This window comes from Mycteria americana, chromosome 4 (assembly GCF_035582795.1).
Source record: "Mycteria americana isolate JAX WOST 10 ecotype Jacksonville Zoo and Gardens chromosome 4, USCA_MyAme_1.0, whole genome shotgun sequence".
Lineage (NCBI taxonomy): Eukaryota > Metazoa > Chordata > Aves > Ciconiiformes > Ciconiidae > Mycteria > Mycteria americana.
In genome coordinates this window covers 80,822,771-80,845,570 of record NC_134368.1, presented here as the reverse complement: position 1 = coordinate 80,845,570, position 22,800 = coordinate 80,822,771, and the positions used below count along the sequence as shown (strand labels likewise).

Sequence of the window (22,800 nt, the reverse complement as noted above, 5' to 3'; positions counted from 1 at the left end):
ATTCTGAACTCATGGTTTGCGAGGTCATTGGAAATGCTCTCCTTCAAAATTACTCACTCAGAATAATAAGACTCTTTATATAAAATGGCCTATTATCATAAATGAATAAAGCACAACCTCTTAAGCAAGTGGAGACGATTGTATGAAGAGTAGATTTCAGTCACGTACAATATCTCCTTCAAACATGGGGAATTTTCATGAAAATTATAGTACTTCAAAAATTCTCTTTCCTTAATCTTTGCTAAAATTACTTGACTTATGTCATAAATCACTTCTTCTAACTACCTAAGGTTATCTACTTTAAATGCTAATGAGCTTTATGTTTGAAACTTTACAGGATTGCTGGTAGGTAATTCTAGAAGAACATCTTAAAAGAGAATTTGGGACTCTAAGCATTACAAAACAGAATGAGCTATTTAAATTAACAAGCAAGCTGTTAGTCAAATTAACAATTAGTGTAGTGAAAAAAATCATAGTTAGGCAAACTTCATTAACGTGTTGCAGTAGAAACAGCTATTTCAACAATTTCTCAGTCATTAAAACTCTTTGAATTCTACCCTGTCTCTTAGTCTATAAAATCATGTAAAGTTATACAGGATCAGGGAAGAGGAGAAGAGGAGGGGAAGAATGTAATACTGCACTATTTGTAGCTTGAATTGGATGAAAAAGAAAAAAAAGAGATAAATTTATTTTTTCCATTTTCCCATAGCAAAACGCATACAGCTAGTCTTGATTAACCATGTCACAGGATAACAAACAGATGGGAAGAAGCAAGTTTGAATAAAAATATAATCCCAGTAGTTATCTGCTTTTCAGGGCAGAGGAGGGAGTGACTGTTACAGAAGCCTCCTGGGTAACATCACACTAAAAACTTTCCGTCTGCCTGTACAAAAGTTTGATAATACTCAGCTAGATCTTGAAAAACTGTCACTTATGCTTTACGTGGGTGACAATGCCAAGTACGTAGTTTTAAAAAGCTCATCCATCAATCTAAGGTTATAGACTCTTTCTGGTAAATGTGCAAATGAAAAACAAATTGATGAAAGCGTGAAGCAAACTTGCTTGTCTTGAACGAAATGGGATGTAGATTTAATCTAATGACAACACATGTTCTGATGAACCAAAAAGGCCATCCAGGCCTGTATGGTGGTACTCATTGTTTTACAATAATTTGAGCTTTCTGCTTTTCCATTGCTCATTATGGAATGATGTTCCCAGACTCTGCGGGGAGAGGAAAAAAAGAGCGTGTGTTCAACTCTTTCTGCTTTTTTCCTTTGAGAACTTCCTATGGATATAGCACTTGTGAAAAGAATTCAGCTTTTCTCTATATCTAGTAAGGTTTTATTCTCCTTCTTTGTTCTCTTATTTAAAATCATACATCTATCAACTGTTCATACATTTTCCTATTCTGGAGCATCCAGAGAGCTGGCTCAAATTCTTTTTTTCCAGTGATTCTAAGACTTGCACCTTTTGCCTTTCCTCATATATTATTTAGCCAAGTGTTATCTTGGTTGCCAATATATGTAAGAAAACACGAAAGTCGTGGAATATGTTTCTCATACACTGCTAACCACGCCAGAGAGAGATCAATGTATTTGGTACAACTAGTATCATTGACCCAAATCCATCAACCATTAACTCAGTTTTGCCAACATAAAAAGAGGCAATATTTGATAGAAAAAGTTTCCATTCTCTGAAATTCGCTCCCACAACAGCCCAGCCTGTCCCTACAAACAAACAAACAAACACTATCTAACAAAACAGCAGTTAATGTAAAACTGATAGTTTGGTGGGGTGTTACAACCAGATCATCTTTTCCAGGCGATTTTAACAATTGCTTGTTGTTGCAGAGTTTGAAAAGGGATGTTTTCCTGTGTAGAACACAGGAAATTTGTATTAGTGCACTGATTTTGTTTAGTTGAAAGAAGTGGTTTGGTTTTGTAGTCTGAGAGCGCCTGTGCAGATTTCTCTCCTACAAAGTAAAAGCTGTTGGCTTTTGCTGGAGGGGAAAACACAGGCTTTATGGCCTATTATGGAAAATGCTGCAGTTCGTTAAGATGCGGTGAGACAAGGGAAGGTTGTATAACTGAGTATATCAGCTTGCAGTGAATCTCTAATTCTTCATCAGTAGATTATGTTAGGTTAGTTACGTCCCTCTTCTCAGTGAAATCCCAAGGCTCTGCTTAGTCTTTTGTGGCATTGAAAATCCTTGTGATCTATTATCAGATTATCCTTGAAAGAGTACTATATGTTTCACTCCTAGAAATAAGCAATCTGCTCTCTAGCACTCACCATTACAAGGAGTCATTTATTACAGCAGAACTTTGTCATTCAATTATGCTTTTGTATAGAGCGCATGGCCAAAAATCTCAATCACAAGTGTCTAAAGTTGGTTAAAGAAGTTGTCGGTGTTCCAAACTTGAGAGATGCTGATCCGGTGCTGAGGTGCCTGAATGCCAACGCTCGTGGCAGAGAGGAGCCCACCGCAATTATGTGCAGACTTCTGATCCTTCTGCCTTCTCATTTTTCAGGCTATGAGCATTCTCCTATGGCATGTGAAATACTTTTCCTTCTTTTGTAAGTTATTTTTCTCAGCATGCAGTGAACTGATAAAAGTGAAAAATACTTAGCTAAAGCTTTAATTACTTTAGCCTACTTATTATGTTCAACACCTTGCTGTATGCCTCATTTCAACTTCTTTTGATCCACATTTTCATGAGAAAAACTGATTATAGGTATTACAGGTAGAGACCTGACTAACAGTAAGAGAGTTGTGGCGTAGCGGAAAACCTGTCAAATTCGTAACCTAGTTGTTTTTATGAGATACGTTTTGTTACGCTATGTAGAAAAGGATTTAAATAACTGATCGTTCCTTTCCCCAAATAGGTCACCTTTCTTTTAGAGTTAACTGTTGCTAGGAGTTTTAGTTTAACTGCTTAATGCCTGAGACAGGAATTCTTTATGTTTCTGGATGAGGTAAATGATGTTTGTTAGGGATAAATCAACATATTGACATAGCATGATATCAGCAAAGCTAAGTGAACTTCTGTAGCTCAGATGGGCCTGGCTTTTGTTGAACCCTGTGAAATCCTCTAGCCAGGAACTATTTGTTCTTGCAGTTAGCCCATTCCTTTCTTAACTCACAGGCAAAGTAAGAGAATATCATAAAGCAATGGGAGGATGATTTAGAAAAGGTAATTGCATCTATTCTGTTCATTCCCAGAGGCTCAGAAGGCAGGAACAGGAGCTTCTGTGGCAGAAAGTTAGTCTTTGAGAGTATAGAGACCCTGGAAAGAGAGAGCAAAACCTCAAAATGGCATTGCTCAGGAAGAAGGCTTTGGACTTAGCCTCCTTTTGAACCATCTGCTACTGGGTATTCTCTCAGCTTTTACTACTTCCCTCTTCAAGTCACTCCAGAATTTATTGTACACCTTGCCCTTGCCTGCTGACTCTGCTGTGGGGTCAGTGGTTGGCCAACATATGCAAGGGGCTGTTAAACACAGTACAATGGAGACGGATCTCCTCAGACCAGCAGTAAAAATGGTGCACAATCAGGACTTGTATTAAAAAAAGCTTCTCACCTTCCTTTTATTTCAGCAACTTGGATCATGATTTATTTGTATTTATGCTAGAAATAATATATATCCAGATGAAGTGTTGATCTTTCAGTGTAACTACTGGGTCAACTGTATTATTAAGTCTTTTCTCTGCAACGTGGTACTATAAACATGGCCTGATTTTATATAATTGTTCCTCTTTTATAAAACGCAAGTTAATTCTATTTGTCATTGTCTCATGTAAAACTCCCCTCATTCTAACTGTGTGTCATCCCTTTCCTTTTGTACTGAGAAAACATACTCCATGAACTGTCTGATTCATTCAACAGTTACTAGTTCTCAGTGTTTCTATGGTGCTGGTGCAATAGTTTCTTTAGTGACTCCTTCTCTTGAGTCCTAGAATACTATAAGAGGATAGTATTTGAACAGGTAATTCTGGCAAACAATTGTTGATTATTCTTTTCAGAGAAGAAGTGAAAAGCCACATGAAGTAGTGAAGCTTTCAAATTTTCATCACTGTACTGTACTGGGAACAGGGCCCTGCAATTCCTTACCAAATATCCTGTTTGAATCTGGCAGCAAAAGACCATCATTAGAGAGGAGCAATGAAGGTGTGACAGCACCTTGGGCAAGCTACCAAGTGCATGCAAAGGTCAGCTAGTGGATGAGCGAGGAGTGCAAGAATTCAATGAAAGGAGGAAAATGCCAGTGACGTTTTCATTAAGAAAACCACTGAATACATGGAACAAGTCTGACATTTACTTATACAGTGGTAGAAATCACTACGCTGTGTGTACTGCATGTTTTCCTGTTCAGTCAGCATATTGTACAGCTGTGATAAAGGGGACTGTAATCATTTCACAAAAATGGTGATACAAAATTGTTCATTGGCTCAGCTTTTTCTCCATTATATGAAATATATTATAACTGGCAATGTAAGTCAATTTCTTTCATTATGCCTCTTTCCACCTCTACACATATCATGGCTGTAATCATTCCTTTTAAAATGATTTCTCAGATGTTGCTCCTTTCTATACAAATCGCCCACCTTTCCTCTATCTTTCTCTTAAACAGGTATGTTCACTAAGTTACTGTAACTGGCCATCATACATTATAAAGTCTGGGTTTAGTTATATAGCTAGAAAATTTCACTGTAATGCTGCTTAATGAGAGGAGTCATTCATCGGGCCTGAGTGCCTGGTAAATCCGTCACGGACCACGATGGGGTGCATTTCTGCATTCAGCAGTTTAATATGCACATGGAAGAGTTGCCTCTCTATTGGACTCGTCCAAATTACATCACTTTGGCAATATAAAGAGGTCATAAAAGGGTAAAACAGCCTTTGGAAATACTCCTCACTTTGGAGGTGTTCTGGGGTTACAGGCAGGCCCAGAATGGTCAATTATCTGGCTCTTCTGGACAGGTGGATGGCTCATATGGGACGCTCGCAGCCAGAATATGAATTAGAGTAGCTTTAAACTTTCTCTAATTGATGCCAGGAGTTCAACAGGTTCCCAGGCAACCTGAAAATACAAGGAATACCAAGGTGATTCAGAAAGTTTGGTAGTGATTTTCCCCCTCTGGAACCCAGTAACAAAATTCATACCAAGTTTGAGGGTGGCAGAGTGGGAGGCCAGATTTAATGCTTGGCATTTAATCTTCTTGGAAGATGCTTGTAGCACTGAGCCAACAACCCTGGGGGTATGACACATGGCCTGTTGTCACGAATCCTCATTTAGGATCCTGCCCACTACACCGATTTGTCGTGAATTAGTGGTTTAGATCACTTAAAAAATCACCATCAAAGGTATTAGCAAAAGTGGTTTTAATATGATGTTGTAAAAGTGCAACTTAACAAAGTTCGATGGCAAGGTTCACTCTATTAATTACTGCATGGAAGAAACATACCCAGGAAAATTGGGTTACACTTGAGTTAGAATGATTCATAAAGAGACCGGGGATCCAAAAGGGTACAGAGGACCCTCCCGTTGAGTCACCAGGTTCAGAGTAGACCCCCTTGCTTTGTAAACTCCTGATGGAGCTTAGGTGTGGCTAGGTCCAATCTGAGTCTCAGGCTTGGACAATGGTTTGTGTCTAAGGGATTATATATGCAAAATTTATCAATTCAGCATGCAATCAAAGTTACCAAGACAAAATCAAAGTTACCATACTACAAGGTTATCCGCTATATCGGTCGCTTACCAAAGATCTGCTGTTGGTAAAAGGTCTCTCTGCCGCGAGGAGCAACTTGGAGAGGTGTCCCAGCTCAAGGGGAGATTGCCGCCGTGCAGCCACGCTGCCTGGCAGGGAGAGCTCAAAGAAGGCTCACTTTGGCTGTCATATTTATAGATAAAGTGGTTGGCTCGTAGTCAAATTACATGCAATAGAAAAGGTATGCATGAGGCTCCTTGTACCCACAACTTTCTTTGTTCCTTGATAAATGAGTCTTGGAAAAGCCACCCACTCTTCATGCGTTAACTGCATGATCGGTGTTCCAAGCTCATAGGCATCGATGCTCACTGTGTCACTCTGCTCCTTTGTGGGTTTGCAGAGAACAGGTCAGGACCAGAGGAGTTCTTGGCCCGGCCACGGCTCAGGCCTCTACCTCCTTTGGAGCCTGTACCAAACTATTGCTAGTTTGGTTAAGAGGCTGAGTGCATCCATCACACCTGTTTATTTCAATTTCATATCCTGTAAGTTTCATTCCTTCTGCTGGTTCTTTGTCTGCATTGGAAAGTCCATTTGCACAAAGAATGGTATTAAAATTAATGTCCATCCCAAGACATAAAACGGTGCTTCAAACAGTGATCAGTTATATTTTACCACACGCTGATGGAATGCGCTGTAATACTGCCTTTTCACAGACGGCCAAAAAGGGATACAAGAGGAACGTTGGTGCTGCAGCACTAATCTTTGGCTATCGTTGGGAAATTATCACTGCAAAGGGGGAGACAAGTCAAACAGAGATGTTCAGCGAAAGGATAGTTGTGACCGCTTAGCATGGTCTGCACTCCTCCTTGCTATCGGTTGTGACCACTAAGCATGGTCTGCACTCCTCCTTGCTATCAACAGCCCACCCCAGCCCCAGCGTGCTCCCCACTCAGCCAACGGCTGTGGCAGCGTAGTAGCAGCGGTGCTCCCACAAATCCTCTTTGGCTCTTGGAGCAAGGGAGTGGTAACATGCAGTTGGGGAAAAGTGGTGCCTTAAATTTTTCCAGCTGTTCCTACAGTCGTGTGTGTAAGCATGTAAGAAGGTCACGCAAGGAGACACTAGTAGTTGAAAATTCTCTGGAAGGGAGAAAAGGGGAATCCTTGTTGATTGCAGGCTCCTTACTCAGACCTTGAAGGAGGGACATGTTTCCATCCGGGATCCTGACTCTTCCCAAAGACTCAGGAGGTTGTCCACTTGCAATGTAAAGCCAAGAAGTGTCAGAGCATTACCTACACTCTTAGTCAAATCAGCTCTCTCAGTGGCCCTTGGGACCCTGTTTGCTGATCGTCCACGGTACATACCTGGTAGTTTACTTGCAGGCTTTCTTTTGGAGTACACCAGCCAGTTCCTTTTAAAATAAAACCTAGATGTGGTTTGGTGGGTAGCTCACTCCAGGCACAGCTCGTTTTCAAATGTATATAAGACCTTGGGATCTTTGTTTACACAGTCTTCTCACACTGTCTTGGCAAACCTTGCACCCTAAAATATCTTCCTACGTCATGTGCTATACCCACAGCACGCAATATAGACTCTTGGCACCATGTTAAAAAAAACCCCACCTTTCTGGCAGGTTATGTTAAGGTCATTATTTTGTGTATTTTGAACAGCAAAAACAACCCCCTGTTTTCAGGGAGGATATTGAAGCAGCAAATGGGGCCAGAGAGATTAAGGCCAAGCGCAGCACAGTGTGGGCTGCAGTACACTTTGGACATAGTTAATCCTTTACTGATGGAGTTGAACCCCAAGGAAATGTAGATGCAAGCTCGCTGTACCAGGCTGTCTGAAGCCAGAGAATGTTTTTCGTAGTGTAGATGTAGCCTTTATCGTCTTATAAGTGTTACCAAGCAAGGCCAAGGTCATCAAAAAGGTCTGTTTGGGGGCTGACAGTAGATAGAGGAGTTTCTGAGTTCTAGCCACAAAACCTCTTTTTTCTGAGAGTTGTTTCTTTTCATCTTTCCTTTCATGGCATCAGTTTAGTTTACCTCCAAGAAAAAAAGAAGAGGGTATACCAAAGGATATGACCTTATTATTTTATAAATGATAAAAAGACTGAGGAATATGGGAGAAAAGTTCCATATTTTGGACTTTATCCTTCAGACAAAATTCAAGTCCATACTGATAATTTACTGAATCTGATGTTTCTGGTAAAAAGATCACAGAATGAAGAAATGAATCATTCTATTCTTCTCGGTGCCGGATGGGCTTAACAGGTGCCACTGGTGGGGCATTTACTAATATTCAATTCTATGAGCTACAGTCTAGCCCAAGCAGGGATTTCTAACTTACTCCACTGTAGTCCTATGGGCAGAGCCCCCTCCATAGGTACTGGACTATAGTCCATGTAGTCGGAAAGGAAATAGCGTCGTCAATCAGACCCACTGTCAGTATAACAAAAAGGAGATCTGTCAGAAAAAAGTTACTTACTGACATTGTTTCTTTTGTTCTCCTGGGTAATACAACAGTAATAGATTGATAATAATCAAATTATCTGTCTCCTAAGGAACTGCATTTGTAAACAAATACATTTCCTGTATTTGCAGATGTGATATACCAAAACCAAATGATATACTGAGGTAAAAGACACATTCTAGGATGTATTTCTACCAGTCCTACTGCTCCAGAAATTATGTTTTTAGAGTCTGTCTTTTGTTTCTCTTCCTCCCTAGTTGAAATGTCTTCTGTTTCATTTACTTTCCTATTTTCAGCAGTTTCTGTGACAATGTCACATAGTCATTTCTGTTAAATGATCATAATTGTTAGCTTGAGCTTGTTAGGTGTTTAACAAATGTATAACCTACCAAAATTAACAATAGATTGTGAAAAACTGAACAGTGCGGTTATTCTTATTTCTGTATGCTTTGAAAAAATGTGCTGTAACTAACCATTTTCAGTTAAAACATGAACACTTAAAAAAAAAAAGGAGAGGGGAGCTGAATTTAATATTCATAATATAACAACTGGGAATGAATGCAATACATATAATATACTTTTAAAAAGCTAGATGCCTGTTACAATATGAGACTTTTGCACTCATGATATTTTTGTTACAAAAGTAGTTTCATTTGTAATAATTGAAGTCCATGAGTTGCAGCTAGTATGCATGTATACATTCTTATAGTTTATATTTTTGTTATAAACCTATAATCAGAAAGTCAAAATGCCTGAAGTGTTGAAATAACCATTCTAACTGATTCAGGAAAGCCCTGGTGATGGTGACTAGGTACCATGGTTAGAGCCGTATTATAACTAGAGCCATATTATAACTAAGAGCAAGAGAGGTAATTTGAGGAGGCAGAAGACTTCTCAATGTGACAAAATGCCTACGGCAGGTAGCAAGTGGGCTTTGAAGAAATTCCAGTTGCTGCTGGAAGAGGCTAAGTTGCATCTTGAAAAGATAATAATAAATAATATCCAGTAGGTTTTAATCATGGGCAATTTAAAATAGTTTTTTTAGCCAAGGTCATACTTGTAATATGTGATGAGAAATGTTAAATAGAGAAGCTTTATACCAACAAGCGTGTTTTGTTTCAGAAATATATTTCTTTTCTGAGGCTGTCAAACCTTTCCAAATGGGAAATAATCACCCAATACTAATTACTACAAAAAATGAAATAACCCAGCATTAAAATGCTGTTTTATCTGGTAGATCTCGTCCCTAAACAGATAAAACAGTTAGGGTGGTGCTTGAAACCGAGTTACTGTCCAGATTGTGCAGCTCGCTGTCTGATTTCCCTGAGCTTTTTAAAGAGATGTATCTCTTTGGTATAGATCCCCGTGGTCTACTTACAGAGAAATTTCATTACCATGCTGTGTGGTCCTCACGGTGCTGAAAGTAAAATATTGGATTGACAGGCACTCTTTGTGGAGGAGGGCTTATTGATGATGGAAAGACTGATTCAATCTCTAATCCTGAAGAACGACCTGCCACCTGGAGTGATAGTATACAGATGGGTGCAATCTAAACTCTCTTTCCGCCTCAAGTTGCATTTGGCTGTAGATTAACAATGTGATTCCATATAATGAAGATGGTTGTTTGGTGCAGTGGCAATTTTCCATTACTGACATGCAATGTCAACAGTTCTGACAAAGCTATAAGGACAATGTTTAAATGTGCTACATCTGGCTGGGACGGTTGCCAGGTTATTAACAGCCCCATTAAAATTACCTGCAGAGATCTGCTTTGGTAGAAGAGAACGTAGAGCACTGTTTCCCCTGCAACTATCTACGCAGGCATAATAGCAGTCCGGTAGCACACGCTTGGAATAATACAGTGCTATGGTAGTGGTAGCAGCTTTTTTACAGTTTTATTTTGGTGAGGGAATATTTTATAGCTTTAATTGTATTGAATCTAATTCCTGTGGCCTCACTCAGGCAAATATCCCCTTGAAGTCAATGACAATTTCACCTTAGGGTGGAGTTACATCAGTAGGTCTTGATTTTATTAATGATATTTCCCATAAAAATACTCTGAAGATATATGCATACATATAAACATTTTTTAAAGCGATATATGAATGTCAGTTTAATTATCCTTTTTTTTTTCCTTTCCTCTTGAATGACTGTGTAACACTCCCAGTGAAGCGTATATAATATGAAAGGGTTTTAAGGCATTTTTCTGAAGTAAGACTAAAGGGCCATGCTGTCCCAGAGGACACTGCAGAAGGCACAGCACATTTTCTGATGAGAATCCCCCATTCCTTTCGAATACAGAGGGAACACTTGCCAGTATAATGATAAATGGGCTTGTGATCCCAGCTCTCTATAAGCAATTTTTAGTCCAAGTTGAAGCATTCCCTCTAAGTTCAGTACTGGAATGCTGGAGAAGGTTCTCGCACCCTCTCTCTTACCAATCCGTATAGTGTCTGCCATAATTTACTTCCAAGTTGTGTCTCTTCATGTATCTCCAAAGGATCCCCGCGTGCTGAATAATCCAGCAGCTGCCTGCTTCTCATCCGTATAGCTTGCGAACAAAAGTCCACGGCTTGTGGTGAGGTCACCTGGGGAGTGCCTGGCGGTGCGCTGCCCCTCCGGGTGTGCTCGGGAGGGCTATGCTGGGGACAACCTAGAAATACCGACTACACCTCAGCCTGCCTTTGAACGCTTCCTGACCATGTTGGCAGCAAGTGTGATCTTCAGGATGACTTCAGGGTTAGTTCATAATGTGCAATGAGAAAAGGAGCCCAAATGTGGTCATCTTAGCTTATTATGGGTATGTGATCAATGGTGTCAATAAAAAACTGGGGGCATTTCACATCTGATTACAGTTCTTTTCCTTGGGATGCTGTAGTGAGTAAATTCATTTCTTTGCAGCCTGAAGAAAAATACAAGTCTTTGAGTGCTTTTGTGTCAGAGTGCACAGGCTTTAGTCTGTTCAGCTGCCTGAACAAGTGGAAGAATTTTCAAAAATTTGGGGCAATGCAAGGGCTCTTGACATTTATTACATGTGGAACTTTCCACATGTGGCAGAAATAGAAGACTAAGTTTAGAACGAGCAATATGACTTAATGTCTGTTATGCCATATGTTTTTCCTGCTGCTGCTGTACCAGAGAAAAGGGATGTGGAATAACCTGACCTCATTCTGACCGTGGCTGTGTTTGTAACTCCTTGGGGCTGTTACAGCCACATGAAGAATTCTCATTCTGCTGCACCGCAGAATAGGCAGATAAAATACACATCTATGACAGGACCTGGAGCAAAGGGAGTACAGTTTTGCACCTGAATTCCATGTACAAGTCTGCCATGGATACTCTGAAACATATATTACCTCTTATTTAAAATTAAGTATTTTTTTAAGTACCTGTGTAGCTCTTGGACTACCGTGATACGAGTCATAGCAATATACATGTTATGCATATGTTTTGCAGGTCATAAGAATGAGTCGTACATGTACAGAGTAGGTGACATGAAGAGTTTGCACCCTGTGCAAAGACAAAGGGTAATATATATATAAATTTCGATTTGACTTGGAGCTTGGTCTATGTCATGTAATGGATGTTCTGTGCTTTAGAAGTAAGAAATGAAAACCCGTGAAGGCTAGTCATTTCGTAGTGTTCAGTGACACTCAGATTCACGCTTTCACCCATCTTATTGTCTGGTGGTAGCGCAAAAGTAGAAACACAAGAGTGCGTTCTGAACTATCAGGCTTGGGAGAGGGAAGGTCATTCTCACAACTGAGCTTTCTCAATTTGTCGTATGTTTTATTCATATACTGAGATAGAGGTAGGTCTTGCAATCCAGCTTAGGAGAAGAAAGGGCTAAGAAAAATAATGAAAGAATGTAGTAAAAAATCTAGCTTTCCCACCTGTGGTGAGAAGTTCCAGTGACTGAACATCCAACTGTGCTCTGTGCACAGAGTATTGATTTAAAGAGGCACCATCCAGTTGAAATGATGGGCTAGTTCCATAGCAAGTATGCAAAGATCTGTTTTTACATGACTTCGTGGGACTTGTATCAGTCTATACTAGCAATTTAGCCTCATACTTTTAAATATCTTTTACTTAGACTGTGTTGGAACTAACAAATTACATTATTTAAACTGAAAAAGGAAAGAAAAATGTTAGGCTGCTATTTTTGCTATAACTACCACTAATTTTCTCATTTAAAAATTGAAATAGTCAATTATAGTCTATTTCACTTTCAGATCCCACTATTTGGAGTAGGTTTTTTTTTTTATCTTTTCTAAAACTAGAAGTAGTACTTTACCTTCTGATGGAGAAGGAGGAATCATCCATATCCATCTCAAGTATATTTCAATTAACTGTATTTTTATGAAACTCATTTATATAGAAATTAATATTTGAGACAGATCTGATTAAATGGTGTCTCTAGGGACAGATATATAAACCAGAGTATTGCAAACTCAGTTTGGTTTTTCTTGTAGAGAATCTGAGATGGTCTTAGAATATTCACCCTAAATGATGTGGTTACATTAGTTGCCTGGTAATACTGTACTGGATAGATAAAATAGTACCTGTGTTTAGATACTACTCATAGTAATGGGTATATAAGATGAATGGTACCGGTCCTATTAGTACACTGGCTATCTACAGGCAGATAATTCCTTTCTTTTAAAATTAATACAGTCTCTATTTTTCATAGTAGGTCAGACATCATTTTCATTTCTTTTTCTATCCCTTCTCAGACACTGATAACTAATGATGGCTCTCTTACATTTCAGGGTCCTATTGTAGTTTCAGCTGTCTTTTCCATCTTTCTTCTTCAATGAGTTTGACTCTTTGAGCTCTCTTTGCTATTTTCCATCACTTTTTGTTACTTAGCTTTTATTTAGCTTTGCACCTTTCCTCATCTTGCTCCTTTTCATTGACATGACTGTTTTTATTTGTACTTCTGGATCAGTTCCCTCACTTACAGTCTTGGTCATTGTCTCTGCTTTGATGTGGGACTTACCTGACCCTTCTTTTCTTCATTATCTACTAGCTGCAAATTTCTCTTCTTTAATAATCAGCTTAATTGGCTTACATCACCCTGTCTGTTGAGCTCTGTCTTTTGTCATACTTCTACAACCTCTAATTTATCTACATAAGATCTTTCATTTGATTTTCTTACCTTCCACTCTAGGATTATGTTTATACTCGTGGCTAAGCCAGGTAATGGGCTAAAGCCAAAGCTCATCACAGTCTGGATCCACAGATCAATATGGCCAGTAGGATGCAAGCGTCCCTGTATTTAGTAGTCACACACTGCCTAAAAATCCTTGCTTTCCTTGTAGCAAGTGGTGCCTAAACCCTCTAGAAAAGGTTATCTGAAGTCTCCTCAAGAGCAGACGGGGTATCTAGTAGCAGCCACTCAGGGAGAGCTGTGTTCTTCCAACCTATAGGACTGTCATCTTCTTGGGCTGGCACTACAGAGTTGAGTAAGCCTGACTTTTAGGGTTGCCTAAAGACAATGCCTTAGTATGTGTTTGCAAACTGGGCCAAGACTTCTAGAATACTTTGTCTAAGTATTGTACCATCTGAGGTATCTTCTCTTCCCCTGTATATCGATTGTGACAGCCTTTGAACTACAGAGAATTACAGGAGAAACCCCCTCCCTTCCAGCCCTGAAACGGAGACCAGGTAGAAATCTTGCTCAGCATGTTTTTTTATCACCAGTTTGCCTTCTTTCTCCCTGATTCCTCTGCCTGTTTTTCTCAGTAGCTGTTCTGACATCTTCCTTGCTTTGCTCTTGCCTTCTGTTTCCTTCCTCTCTTCCTTTTTTCCCTTCAGATATTTCATGGTCTCTTGTCATCCTTATAAAAAAATCTCATTTCACCTTTCCAGCCACCACATGGCAAGTATCAGACTTGGATATGTAGAGTCTTTATGATGTTATTACAAGAATAAATGTTCCCAGGAGTTGTGTTATTATGTAATTTCCAGATGTTGATTGGAAGAAAAATACTACAAGTAATGATGGGTCCCAGACATATTTTTGCATCGGTTTGCTTACCAGATCATGGCACAACCAGTCCAGTTTGTGAAAGTAATGAGCATGTTGTAGAAGATCAGTCACTGAAAATGCACTGCACAAAGAACTGTCAAACAACTTTGATTGCCTGATTAAGAATTCTGTTAAATGGGATGTTAAGAAATGAGTCCATTGCTTCACTTTAAAGACATGCAAAAAAATAGATATTTAGGAAACCAGTTGGTGAAGTAAACTGAAAATACTGATTGTTTGCATATCCAGAAATGATTTCTATGTAAACAGAAAAGCTAGTAGTATGACCCTCAGGATTCATAGATAAATAATAACTTAAAAGAGACCGTTAGGGTAATATCTGAAAGGGAAAGCTAGACTAACAGGCAAAGACAGCCACATGATGGAGGTTAGCAACTGTAGGGATTAAGTGAGAACTGTTAATGTCTAATCTGTGTTAGACTTAATAAAGGAAATTTAGATCTTAAAGGCCTTGAGGAACTCTAGAGTGGAGATTCAAAGGAGGTTTCTAGCAGTCCAAGATTCTGGAGTAGTCATTCAGTGATAATAGGGAGAAAATTCCTACTGAATTTTAAGATAGGTTTTGATGATCCTCCCTTTATTCTTGTATGCAACATCCACTTACCTTCTTTAACACTTTTCCAGATAATGCATATCTGTCTTCTACGTAGCTAGTCTGAAATTAAGGCCTCAAACTTGAATATCACAGTTTATGTTCACTGGACGCCAGGTACTCTTATTTTTCCATTTAACACTTGAGAAAGAGCAAAGCAAAAAGTAAAACTAAACACATGGCAGGCAAGCAATGAATACAAGTTAGGAAGGAGTTTATTTTCAACTGAAAGGTACGTATATTGGAACAACAATTTTCGTGAACTGCTTCCTTCCCCAGTGTGATCTCAACCCTGCTGTGATTCATGTTTCCTGGGATTCCTCCTCCTTTTCTATTGTTTGTCTAGCATTAAGTCCACAGCTGAGCAATTCTCTATCCCCAAGGTTTGTATTTGCAATGAGAGATATGGGCACCGAACTCCATGCTGCTAGAATTCTGTTATTACCATCTATATTTCAGTCACTTTTCAAAATATAATATAGATTCAGCACCTGTCTTTTTTGTTCCAGATGTCCACCTTAGTAGGGTTTAGACCTCCCAAGGTCAAACTCAGATTCATCTACCCGTGCCTCTGGAGCATCATCTAAGACATCCAAGGTCAATGTCCCTAGATTGCCATCTAGACAGCTTCTCAGTGTTAATACGTTATGATGTGTCAAGTATATTTCTGCATAGGACTTCAGTGTGGGCTACATGATATCTGGCTGTCCCAAGAGTAATTTTGACAAGAATTCAGTACATGATAAAACTACATTCTTTACCAAATGCACTTATCTAGAATGGATTTAGCAATTCAGGACAGAAAAATATAACTTCTGTTTTTAGTGCTTTACTTCTCTGAATAGATATGAAAATTTTGCTCCTACTTCTGAGTCTGTTTTTGTTCCTCTCCCATGCTTTCTTGGTCCCTGGAGAAGGCCTTTTTGCCTTAGGTCTTAACACAGTCTTACCTTTCCCGTGCCCTTGTTCTGTTTTAGCTGCATTCAGTAAGCTGGCTTAGGTCTACCTCTTCTTCACAGGTGCACCTCTCTTTTTCCTGACATCTCCTCTTACATGTCCATCAGCGGTTTCAGCATCTTCCCTGTCATTCAGTCTTACCACTCCTATGTCAATTTTGACACTCTCTTCCCTCTTTCCAGAGCAAGTTGTCACTCCATTGTATCACTTTTCTCTAACTCCATCTTCCCTCTTTTACTTCCATGACTGGAACTGTTGTTCAGGATTTAGTCTTCTTTTTTTCAAGCACTGCAGGTCTAATGCCAGCTTGGATCCCCTGCATTTGTCCCAAGAGTATCCAGAAGACCCCTCTCACCCCTGGCACTGCTTGGCATCCCTACACTGCATGTTTTTTGTCTCCCACAGCTTTCAAATTTCTTGTGTTTCAAGGGAAGTTGTTGCACTATGGGACTGAAAACTGGCAGCACAGGCAGAGGCACTCGACTCTTTACTAAATCTGTTGTGCAGGCACAGTAAACCCAGCAAGCTTTTATTGTCCAAGAAATCCATGCAGGTTAAGTGCTCTCACTGAATCATCTGAATCAGTGTGCATCACTGGCCGGGTATTTTCATCCATTCTGCAGGCAACGGGATCCTTTATGGGATCATCTGATCAGCTCCTCTGACTAGGAAGAGATTTGTGCTGTTCTCTGCTCTTGACTTAGGCAGAGGATTACTTGAGTTTTTTAAGTGTTTTGAGGTTTTCATGTCTTCAAAAACCTGTCACGCATAAGTAGGATGTTTCATTGGGGGTAAACATTGGTTATGGACATAAATGTTATTTCTGATACTCATGATGGAGAGGTTCAGTACTTGTGGTATACTAGTGTAATGCTGCAATTAGCAGTATGGGACAATATGATACTGTGCTGCAGCTGTGGCCTGAAACAGTGAAGGTATCTGCTCCCCCCTAGTTATTTCTACCACTGTTAGAATATTTGACCAGCAGTTGCTGTTCATTCCAGCTAATGCATGCATAGTCAACATAAGCCTATTTACAATTGAACTGTCTCTTTATAGTGAGATTTTATATTAGCTCCATGACTGTACTTCCCAAGCGTCACAGTACCTAATGTAACGTTAGCTTCTATGACACAGTCCAAAACTCGGAAACACCAAACTTTTGTTTATTAAATTGTTTCAGAAACTTGCCGTTGATGAAAGCTTTCACAAAAAGTGGCTGTTCCAGTTCTGTAAGGTGCAAGCCTTCCAAAATTGACTTCTTGTTGGTCTTAGAATATATTAAATTACTGTTCATCCTTATTTGACTGATTTAAAAGGTTGAGAACTACAAGATTATGGATGTTCTATTTTTTCCCATGTCTCTTCTTTATTGCCTTTTTTCTTTGTTATCTTTCCTCTTCTTAAAGTCTTAGTGTAATCCTCACCCCCTTCTACAGGGAACTAAATACAAACAGTTCCCTTGACAGTAGTTAGTACAGGGCTCCATAAAGAGCTGGCACAAAATTAAAGAAGCAGGGAAATTTCCAGTAAAAATATTGCATAAGCTATGCATGTACATAGAATACGTTTGCAGCATAATTATGAATGTGTCACTCCCTTGGTACAACTTCAGTAAAGTAGCTTGAGATATTTATTATCAATAACTAAAAGTTAACTTCAGTGAAGACCCCTTTATCTTTTTATGTCCTCTCTTTATTTTTCTGTTTCTCTGTGTGTATAAGTGTTCCACGCTTTCCTGTCATTCATTTCTAGGGAGGGTCACCTCTCTGCTGCTAGTTGAGAGGTGGTGATGCACTGATAAAGACTAAATAGCAATGTTCACAACAGTGAATCACTTGAAAATCAAGGGACTGTTTTCAAGATAAAGCGCATCTGTGAATCCGGTTAGGTATGTTAGGTATGTTGGTTGTTATGAGGATCAGGGTCTAGTGATGGAGGTGTTCCTGGCACCTGTGATACTGAGACTCAACAGTGAAAGAATGCATACATGTATGTCGGGGCACCACTGCCCGCATCTAAGTGTGGGTTTATAGGAATACCGTACAATTTCCTAAGTTAGGAATGAGAACACACATGATGTACAATACTGCTGCATGACAAATGAATACGCAATGCACCTAAAACTCTCGTACCTATTTTTTGCATACTTGGCCTCTTTCCTGGGGTTTACTCTGACATTTCAAATGTAACTGCTCAAGTATCATCTTAAATATGAAGTCTTTGTCAGCTAGGGCTGTCTGGCAAACAGGAAATCTGCTTCCTGGACATTTTAGTTGGAAATTCAGTTTATTTCTCTCCTTTAAATGTTCATAGTTAAAAAACCATATTCCCTGGGGAGAGATTCATATTTAAACTGCCACAGTCCCATTTGCTATGGCACTTCCTAGGTATGTAGGAGACGATAGTGCCAATTCCTTCTCTCCTTGTTTCCAGCCATGGTCTTGGGGCTTATCAGCTGCTGTTCTCGTATAACAACCCCAGCTGAGTACATGTAGAGAGCCACAGCACCGGCTTCACAACAGGTTTGTAAATTTGAATTTCTCCATTTTCTTCATGAGTTCCTAAGTCACCAAGATTTCAATCTCGATTTTGGGTCTTCTGAACAAAGGGAATATATTCATTAACATTACACTGCATACATTCCTTCCTTCCTTTACAAAGATGCAATAAACTAACAATAAAAGTTAAGTACCTTTGAAATGTCTTTTAAAATTTTCTTTCAATTCCAGTAGCAACAAAATTTCAGGTACATAAATATAAAATAAAAATTAAATATTCTTAAACTCTCTAGAATAATTTTAATACCGGTGTAACATATATGATATATAGTATAAAAACTTACATCTTTTTATGATTGCAAGGCCAGGTTGAAACAAGTTGTGACAGAATTCATAGCATCAGAAGAAACTTACTTGTTTTGGATGTTATATATCCCACTGTTTTGCATTCAGTATATCACACGATTATGTATATCAATGTATAGGCATATAAGAAAACAAAGGGAAGCAGAAACTATTAATGATACCGTGATATTAATTCCCATTTCTCAATTAGATTCACATCGCGTGAGAGAAGATGTGTGGCTATATTTGACTATTTTTCAAGAGAAGCATGGCAAATGATAAATGTACTTCCAGCCTGGGCCTGCTTTTGTACTAGAACTAGTAGAAAACAGGATGGAACAGCAAGGACATACTATGGCTTAATTCTGTATTCCTGCAGAGCCTTGAAATTATTTGGCCATGATTTCTGTGTTTCGTTTTTTGCTGCTCCAAATGAGAGTGAAGAATTCCTTCCTGTAGTTAAAATGTGTTTTGAATGAGCAGGTGTTGATTCAGTCAAATTTGCAAGCTGATTTAACTTCCTGGGATTTCAACCGTTGAGGCACAAGGGGAAACGTTTAAAAAGTGCTGGCAACAGTAAGCGCCTATAGATCATTATTTCAGATTGTTCTTGGAGGAAATGTGATGCAGTGTTTGGTTTATCACCTAAAGTTCCATTTTATGGTATCAGGTAGGCTCGAGGAGGTCAGTCTGTACCCCGAAAGATCTCTTCTGAAATGAAACTCTTTTGTTCTCTAACTCCATGAAAGAATAGTTGGAAGCAAAAAATAGACCATGTCGGATGAAAGTTGGTAACTTGGCATGGTTCCATTAATTTAAATGGAATGATACTGATTTACACAAGCTGAGTGCCTGCCCTTAACTCTGTTGTTTAGAAGTCATCCAGGAGTATTTTCATACCCTTCAAGGGGAAGTTCAGATGGACTTTAAAACCTGACTAACTGAAGTGTAAAGCTGCAAAGCAGTAACCAAAGGCACTTTCTTTTTAAAAATTGCACTCTTAAGAAAAATCAAATGCTACAAAATAGCTTTATAGCTAAAAATAGTTCTGTCTTGGTGGTTTTGAATGTTTGGATACTGTGAACTTAACTGTTTGTATTCAGGCTGTGGTAGGGGTTCTGCTAGTAACAATGAGAATTTCTTTCCATGCTGGTGATGCAAAATGTATTCTTGACTCCACTTGTGATCAGACAGCTCTAGATAATCCACACTGTTTATCATGGCAGCAATAGAAAACCTTTTATTCTATTTCTAGATCAGCTAGAGTCTGATTTTTTATCTAACACCACTGAGGAGCTTCACTCTTTCTACGAGAGAAAAGAAAGGCTGGACTAAATAATAGAACATCATACCTATTTCTTTTCACTTATATTAAATAACCTATTTTGGCAGTTTTAGTGCATGAAGTCTTTTTGATACATGAAGTGAAAGCGTGGAAATTGTCTGCAAGTCTAGAAAACATTCTGCACTGGGAGACTTGTACAGATAGATCTTCTATCTGTGTCTGTATGCAGCCTCAGATCCATTTTGAAAAAGAACTTAAAAAGCATTTGTATATGTTAAAAAGTGAGTAGTAAACTAAATGTTACTCAGTTTAGTTAAGTCCGTAATTGGGACTGCCTAGGCTTTTCCTATCAAGCTATTTTTGTCAAAGAAAAGCATAATTTTCAACTGTCCATCAGAAAAAAAAGCTGAGAAATGAACATTTTTATTTTAGTCTAGACATTTAACCAAGTGAAGATTCATTCTTTCCATTCAGGCTGATATTAACCTATATATTAGCTACTTACCCAGTACTGTTGAGATATCTCATGGTATCCCATTTTCAATGCCTTTCTTCTCTGTGGAGAGGGCTCTTTGACTAGACTAGATGGCAGATCATGCTCTTCCCTCGACTGAAGTACAGTGGAGACTTGGTGAGTTGGGAGTCAGCACCGTTCCAGCATCTCAGGATCCCCTGAGAGGGCTGGACTGCAAGAAGAAAGGAAACTTTGTAGATATCTTGATATGCTTCCCATGTGATCCCTCCCTTTGGAGGGATAGTAACTTTGTTCAGATAGAATTAAAAAGCAGAGTAATTATTCTAGAATGAAATATTTTTTATCCTTGGAAGAGAGTATCCACATGGGGGAGTTATATCAGCGTAGCTATGGCACTGTAATTATTCTGCTAAAGCGAGGCCACTCAAATTTTTCTTCTAGCTAAACCCCAACATGACCTGTTACCACAAGTGGGAAGAAAGGGAATAAAGAAGGTTCATCGGGCTCTTCATCACCTCCCACGTAACACCTTCAAATAAAAACTGTAATTTTGGTGTGGATAAGAACAGCAATGAATGAAATAAAGTGAAACATAGAAGCTTTTTTTTTTTGTACGTTATTGAAACGTTCTGCTAACAAAATGAGCCAGACAAAAGATAGAATATGATGATATGGCACAGTGCCGTGCTCCACAGAGATATCTAAGCAGTTCTGAACACCTGGACTGGTGTAATCAGTAGCTTATCTTATTAATACATTGAAATGAGTTTTTAAAGACAGTATTTTGCAACTTAATATCCAGAATATTTAATTTTAAAATTAAAAAGACATATGAGGGTTGAGAATAATAGATGAGATTTTAAAAAACACGTAGTTTATTTACTTCGTTAACAGAATTTGGGTGACAGAGAATAAATCAAGACTTCAAATTCGCTCATAAGGAGATTAAATACAGTGCTCTCTCAAAGGTCTGAGTCATAATTCTTGGTCAGATTCTCTCTTAAAATTCACTTCTAGTAATAAGAAATTTAAAATGCCCCTCTAATTGCATCTTATTACAGTAACCCCCCCTTCATTTGTTCTCTAAGGCTTTAACACTGCACATTCTCGGCGTGTATCATATTGCCTCACTGCACTTTAATTTTGGTGAAATCTGGTGTCTCTACAAAAGGCTGTTGTTCGTAAAGTCGGTTCCTTGGAGTGGTTGTTTCTCTTGTTACTTTACCAAAGTTGCTCTAAGTCAATCTCTTTTTCCTTGTGATACAATACTTTGTAAAAATATACAAATTGTGTAAAAGAGCTATGCTCCTTAAAACACATCAATTATTTGATTGAGGTAAGAGACACTCTCAAGAAGAGTGTTTATTAAAAAGGAATTGTTGATCAGTTTATCAAAGAAAGATTTGATATAAAAATCATGATGGGTGCAATGTAAGGGTTAAACAATTCAATATATGTCATTTACAAGTTCCTAAAGTATAGTTTGTAAAGTCTGTTTTAAGAGTAGCTGCCTTCTTGAACTATTTCAATGAGAATGACTTCAAGCTCTTCAGGGAAGGAGCTGTTCTTTTATTCTTGTCTCTTAAGCACCTATCAGGATGTGGATGCTCTGAGATATGAAAGTGATTAAAACAACACTAATTAGTTTGACAAAGTAAGAGACTTAAATGTGGAAAACCTCTAAGAGATCCATTAATGTTGTTAAAATTAAAAAGGGAGTGAATAAGCCCATGCCCATGGAGTAAAGAACATACTTCAAACAAAGTACTGATGGCAGCATACTCATTGTCATGGGGACGCCAAGAAATTACTATAGCTTTGGGGGTAGGAAGTATGCAAGAAAAAAACAGGAATGAGATGGCTTTTATTTCCAAATCTCACCCATCTCAAAACCGCTTCGATGGCCTTTAGCAGCATCCCACCTGTAGAATACGTGGCTCGCTCCAAAGCCTGTAGCCTCAGCTCAGGGATGACACTGATGGAGAAACAGGGTAGTAGAAGCTTCTTCCCCCAGCCCCTTAGAGGTCTTGCAGCAGTGTGTTCCCTGAGTACCGCTAGCCAGGTAATTCCAGGAACAGCAGCTGGTTTTACAGTAACTGAAGGAAAAAGGTTCAAACGCTTCAGCTGATTCATTATGGGATGTATATAGGTAACAAAGTCTATTCCTACCTTTCTCTCTAGCAAGAATCTCATGCTTAGGAGTGTACATGAAGGCTAGGTTAGAAGTAGATTGTGTAGCCTGTAAAATGAGGAAGCATCAGCTTTATTATTGTCTATGCAAGCTTCGTTCTTACCATTTTATAGAACACAAATAGACTTTCATTAGATATTCAGATCACCACTTTCCTCAGAGGAACCCTTCTTCACAAAGTGCACAAAGTCTGAAGACACAAAGGGACAGACTTAAGTTCCCA

General features: G+C 38.9%; 2 long non-coding RNA genes across 2 annotated transcripts in view; one reads left to right on the top strand and one right to left on the bottom strand.

Moving 5' to 3' along the window:
• The window catches only part of LOC142408748 (uncharacterized), a 73,717-nt gene that overhangs the window by 4,865 nt on the left and 46,052 nt on the right, over nt 1-22,800 (top strand). The gene's annotated exons all lie outside the window — the stretch shown is intronic.
• The window catches only part of LOC142408746 (uncharacterized), a 30,804-nt gene continuing 26,654 nt past the window's right edge, over nt 18,651-22,800 (bottom strand). The window contains exons 4-6 of the long non-coding RNA XR_012775400.1: nt 22,681-22,767; nt 20,417-20,597; nt 18,651-19,933 (exon numbers count right to left, since the gene is read on the bottom strand). This is a non-coding gene — a long non-coding RNA (uncharacterized LOC142408746). The remainder of the gene's footprint in view (nt 19,934-20,416; nt 20,598-22,680; nt 22,768-22,800) is intronic.